Source organism: Arachis ipaensis, chromosome B09 (assembly GCF_000816755.2).
Source record: "Arachis ipaensis cultivar K30076 chromosome B09, Araip1.1, whole genome shotgun sequence".
Taxonomy (NCBI): Eukaryota; Viridiplantae; Streptophyta; class Magnoliopsida; order Fabales; family Fabaceae; genus Arachis; species Arachis ipaensis.
The window spans coordinates 29,488,917-29,495,236 of NC_029793.2; the positions used below are offsets into that span (position 1 = coordinate 29,488,917).

Sequence of the window (6,320 nt, forward strand, 5' to 3'; positions counted from 1 at the left end):
GCAGTGAAAAGCTTGCGAAAAAAAAAGGCGAAAAAAGATAAAAGAAAAAGAAAGAAAAAAAAAAGAAAAAGCAAGCAGAAAAAGCCAATAGCCCTTTAAACCAAAATTCAAGGGCAATAGAAAGGATCCAAGGCTTTGAGCATCAGTGGATAGGAGGGCCCACAGGAATAAAATTCTGGCCTAAGCGGCTAAACCAAGTTGTCCCTAACCATGTGCTTGTGGCGTGAAGGTGTCAAGTAAAAACTTGAGACTGAGCGGTTAAAGTCGTGGTCCAAAGTAAAAAGAGTGCGCTTAAGAGCTCTGGACACCTCTAATTGGGGACTCTAGCAGAGCTGAGTCACAATCTGAAAAGGTTCACCCAGTTTTGTGTCTGTGACATTTATGTATCTGGTGGTAATACTGGAAAACAAAATGCTTAGGGTCACGGCCAAGACTCATAAAGTAACTGTGTTCAAGAATCAACAAATACTGAACTAGGAGAATCAATAACACTATCTAAATTCTGAGTTCCTAAAGATGCCAATCATTCTAAACTTCAAAGGATAGAGTGAGATGCCAAAACTGTTTAGAGGCAAAAAGCTACTAGTCCCGCTCATCTAATTGGAGCTAAGTTTCATTGATAATTTGAAATTTATAGTATATTCTCTTCTTTTTATCCTATTTGATTTTCAGTTGCTTGGGGACAAGCAACAATTTAAGTTTGGTGTTGTAATAAGCGGATAATTTATACGCTTTTTGACATTGTTTTTAGTATGTTTTTAGTATATTTTAGTTAGTTTTTATTATGTTTTTATTAGTTTTTATTCAAAAATCACATTTCTGGAATTTACTATGAGTTTTTGTATTTTTCTATGATTTCAGGCATTTTCTGGCAGAAATTGAGGGAACTGAGCAAAAATCTGATTCAGAGGCTGAAAAAGGACTGCAGATGCTGTTGGATTCTGACCTACCTGCACTCGAAGTGAATTTTCTGGAGCTACAGAAGCTCAATTGGCGCGCTCTCAATTGCGTTGGAAAGTAGACATCCTGGGCTTTCCAGAAATATATAATAGTCCATACTTTGCCTGAGATTTGATGGCCCAAACCGGCGTTCCAAGTTAGCATAAAAATTTTGGCGTCAAAACGCCAGAACTAGCATAAAAGCTAGAGTTAAACGCCCAAACTGGCACAAAAGCTGGCGTTTAACTCCAAGAAAAGTCTCTACATGTGAAAACTTCAATGCTCAGCCCAAGCACACACCAAGTGGGCCCGGAAGTGGATTCTGCATCATTTACTCATTTCTGTAAACCCTAGGCTACTAGTTTTCTATAAATAGGACCTTTTGCTATTGTATTTGGATACCTCATGACACTTCACACGTTTCATATTGTATTCTCTACGGCATGAGTCTCTAAACCCTATGGTTGGGGGTGAGGAGCTCTGCTGTGTCTCGATGAATTAATGTAATTACTACTGTTTTCCATTCTATCACGCTTGTTTCTATTCTAAGATATTCACTCGCACTTCAACTTGATGAATGTGATGATCCGTGACACTCATCATTATTCTCACCTATGAACGCGTGCCTGACAACTACCTCCGTTCTATCTGCAATAGCTTGAGAGTATATCTCTTGGGTTTCTAATATAAGATTAGAACCTTCGTGGTATAGGCTAGAATTATTGGCGGCCATTCCTGAGATCCGAAAAGTCTAAACCTTGTCTGTGGTATTCCGAGTAGGATCTGGGAAGGGATGACTGTGATGAGCTTCAAACTCACGAGTGCTGGCGGTAGTGACAGACGCAAAAGGATCAATGGATCCTATTCCAACATGAGTGAGAACCGATAGATGATTAGCCGTGCGGTGACAGCGCATTTGGACCATTTTCACTGAGAGGACGGATGGTAGCCATTGACAACGGTGATCCACCAACATACAGCTTGCCATGGAAGGAGCCTTGCGTGCATGAAAAAGAAGACAGTAGGAAAGCAGAGATTCAGAAGATAGAGCATCTCCAAAACCTCAACCTGTTCTCCATTACTGCAAAACAAGTATTTATTTCATGCTCTTTTACTTTTTACAATTAAATATGAGAATTATTGATATCCTGACTAAGAGTTACAAGAGAACCATAGCTTGCTTCAAGCCGACAATCTCCGTGGGATCGACCCTTACTCACGTAAGGTATTACTTGGACGACCCAGTGCACTTGCTGGTTAGTTGTGCAGAATTGTAAAAGTGTGATTGTGATTTCGTGCACCAGTCGTCTTACTTCTCTCCGTAGCTCCCGTTTTGCTTTCTGTTGTCGCTTAGCTTCCTGCTCGAGCTGCTCTAGTCATCTGCCATGGCCATGGACCATACCTAGAATCTCAGTAGGATGTGAGGGTTTCTTCCTTTTCTGGTGGGTGTATCTCTGATTGAATCTGCCTTGGTGAGGGGTTTCCGGACATTCCTTCTCCGTGAGGAACATGTGTTCGTTGTGGTGGAAGTATGACGAGGGCATGGCCCTCCTATTAGGGAGTAGGTTTAGATTTAGACGCCGTATGGCCGTCTTCATACTGATGGTCTGCCATTATCAAGGGTTGAATCCCAGTTCTCCAGCAACGGTGCCATTGTTCCGAGGGTTACCTGAAACGTTGATTTGGGCCTGGACGTGAGGTCCAGACTCTTTATGAGGCATCGTCCGACTTGTTCAGTGCTGAGGTGCCGCCATCCGAGTTTCTCGTGAGGAGGTGGGGGTGGTACCTGCAAGAGATTCCAATGCTTAAGTCAGCAAGGGCTTTAGGCAGATTTTTAGTAGATTAGAACATAAATTATACCTGAGGGGTGTCAATGTACTTATAATAGAGTTGATAACCACCTTTGTTGGAGTAGTTCCACCTTTATTGATGGATAACTGTTCTCTTTATCTTGGGAGTTTGAATCTATCTTTTAGGGAAGATCGAAATAGAGGGAGAAATTCGCGGAGATAGTTACTTACTTGGGTAAGTAGAGCTGAGCTCCTTCGCGGTGTTCGACTTCTTCAAAGAAGTCGGATATGGGTTAGAGGTCTCCTCTTTGGATCAGGCCTCTTATCCTTATTGTGTCTGGCTTTTATGAATTTGGGCTAGGGTATGAACAGAGACTATTACCGGTGCTTTTTGATGAAGAAAAAGAGAATTCTTCTAATCTTATAAAAAAAAAGGTTAAAAGAAAAAATGAATAACAAGGTAGACAATAATTATGTCATTTGTAATTTATTTTCTGTTTTTGCATATTTCTGAGATGAATTTCATTTATTTGCTTGTTAAGGTTTTTTTGTTTATTTTTTTCATGAAGTTTTGAATGATACTGAATCATTAAATTAGGAAGTATTTTATTTTTTAACTTAGACTATAATATTACTATGATCTTGTTGTTGGATTCTTGGATTTCACAGACAACGTTTTTAGCATAGTTATAAGAACCGGACCAAACCGGCCGGTTCAATAAAAAATTGGTGAACTGATCACTTAGCCGGTTCGGTTAGTCATTCTGACCGAATAAAAAATAGAACCGGTTTAAAATCGGTTTAAACCGTCCGATTTTGATAAAAACCAAAGAACCGGCAGTTTTTGTGTAACTGACTGGTTTGGAAATTTTTTTTTTTGTTTTCAAAACGAATGTCTCTCACTCTCTCGAATACCCTCTTCCCCCTAACCCTAAATCCCCAAAAGCCAAAACAGCAGTCCTTCAAGTCTTCCTCAGCTGCTCATCACACCATACATAGTTGATCACCACACCTCACCTCACCGCCGACCTGTCGTCTTCTTCCTCCCCTCGTCACACCAACACTCTTCCTCGTAGTCTCGAAGACTCTCTTCCTCTGCTTCGTCTCGCTGGCTTCACAGTGTGTCCGAGTACGTCTAGTTCGTGGCTTCGCGTCTCTCCTCGTCGTAGTCACGTCTCCTGTGTCACTGCTGCGGTGCTACCTCTCGTCGCTGCTGCGGTGCCGCCTCTCCGTCGCTGCTGCGTTGCTGCCTCTTCGTCGCCAGAATCTGCCTCATCCAGGTTGGTCTCCAAACTATGAAATTTGTTCTCTGTTTTTTTAGTTATTTAGTTGGATTTTAATTTGATTAAGGGAGTGAATAACTGATAGGTTAATGGCAGATTGTTGATTATGTATATATTGTTGAGTTATAACTTGTTATATTATTGAACTAGTTGATGGCAGATTGTTGATTTTTTTTTTCAGATTTGTAGTGGTTATGGTTATTTTTGTTGATGTAACATTGCTGTGAATTTATATTGCTGGATATGAAAATATCAAAATATGGATTATGTAACATTGTTTTTGTAATAGCTGCTGTTTTATACCATTACTATTATATATTGTTTTAGAATGTCTTCAGCCAATACACCATCAGAAACACCATCCTCTGCAGCTCCTTGCTCGTCGGCGCCGTCAGCGCATCCTCTCCGTCCACTGCCTCCTCTCTCGGATTGCTGGATTGCTGGATTTTTTATTAATTTTTGATTATGCCATTATGCTTGTTTGCTTTAGAAGAAGGATTGCTGGATTTTCTAGCAATTTTTGTCGGAGTTATTTGTTGTTGAACTATTATGCCATTGTGCATCTGTTTAGTGTAGTGACTCTGAGTCTTTTTGTCGAATTATTTGCTGTTGAACTACTATGGTGTTGCTTTTAAATGTGTGTTCAATTAAATGGTTATTTTCAAGTTGAATGCAACCATTTTACTTGTGAGTTAAGTGCTTGTTATCCATTCATCAATTTTTCATGGTTGTTTGTCGAAGTTAGGTACCAATCTTGCTCATAATTTAAATCATTTGGCAGATTTAGGCTTGAAAACATGTCGGCAAAACTGGTTTTATGTCCAAAAAAGATTTTAGTGAATGCATATATGGTTGCTTTTGTCTTGCCTAACAGGAACCCTTTGAATTGAACTGTTGGAAATAGGTTATGCTCCCAACATTGAACAATTGATGTGAATTTGTATTTTTGTAATGAGAAAGTCTAGCGGACCAGCAGATTTTGTAGTTTTTAGCCATTAATTAGCCATCAATGATGTTTTTAATGGTGTGAGATTGTATCTAATGGTGTAGAATCATTCAATTCCCTTTTGATGGTTAAATGCTGGCCATAATTTAACAAAAGTGTAGCCCTCTAGCACTCCTCATTTGTAATAGCTATTTTTTATACCTTTGCTATTATATTTTTTAGTTACATGAAATTGGTTTTACCGGTTCAACCAGTAATTTATCGATTGAACCAATAAATTAGTAAACCAGTAATTTGACCAGTTTGATCACTGGTTCGATTCTTACAACTATGGGTTTTAGACTTAGAGGATAAGATCAGAGATTTTGTAACAGCATAGATAGATAGATAAGGGAAACACTTGCAATTAATGCATACTTTATCATCATTCCGAATTTTTATTTTTTTTAATATATTCTAAAAAATCAAAAGTAAAATAATTTTATAAATAATGTAAATTTATATATTTTTATTAATTATTGTTAAAATTAATAAAAATAATTAAACTCTTTTAGAGTAATTTTATTGCTTTTTAAATATTTTAAAAAATGTAAATACAAATCAAACACGTCCAATATATGCACTCATAAAAATAAAGATAAAATCAATTACATTATTCAACCTTATGTAAATCCCAATTTTCTTTCCAATATTATCTCCTTTAAAGATTCTTACAAAGGCTGAAGGGATGCTCTCTACACCCAATGAGATGTCTTCAATCTCTTCCAACTTGCCACTTCTTAGATATCCTGATGTTTGTGCCAAAAAATCTGAATAGTTATTCAAAAAGTCATGAGCTAATTATCCTCTTATGTTGATTCTCTTGTATATAACATTCAACATATTTAGTGATGCTTTGTTCTTTGCAGCATTGTATTCAAATATTACCCCACAAATAGTTATTCTACCAAATGCATTCATATTAACAATTGCAGCCTCTAACATCTCACCCTCAACATTGTCAAAATATATATCAATTCCGTTAGGAAAGTACCTAAATAAAAAATAAACAACATTAACAGGAAAAAAGATTAAACTATTATTATTTTCATTTCAAAATAGGTATTCATTTTATTAAAAGTACTGTCACAATCAAGTTCTTCAATGGGGAGAAGTATTTGATTTTGATGGACCATAGTTGTAACTGTTATTCTCACCTCTTTGGTTCGGATATGTTTGAAAATCTTATAGTTTTTATTTTTTATTCAAAATTGTTTTCTTATTAGTGAAATTTCGTTGATGACATAAGATACGGTCAATAAAATAGATATTAGTAAACAAATTTATAAAAACATATATATTTAAATAAAAATAGAACTAACG

The 6,320-nt window shown here is 37.1% G+C and overlaps 1 long non-coding RNA gene and 1 pseudogene across 1 annotated transcript; one reads left to right on the forward strand and one right to left on the reverse strand.

Moving 5' to 3' along the window:
- On the forward strand, positions 3,615-4,683 carry LOC110267095. Its single transcript, XR_002354425.1, has 2 exons — positions 3,615-4,009; positions 4,340-4,683. It is a non-coding gene; the product is annotated as an uncharacterized LOC110267095 (long non-coding RNA).
- The window catches only part of LOC107615367, a 3,394-nt pseudogene continuing 2,872 nt past the window's right edge, over positions 5,799-6,320 (reverse strand).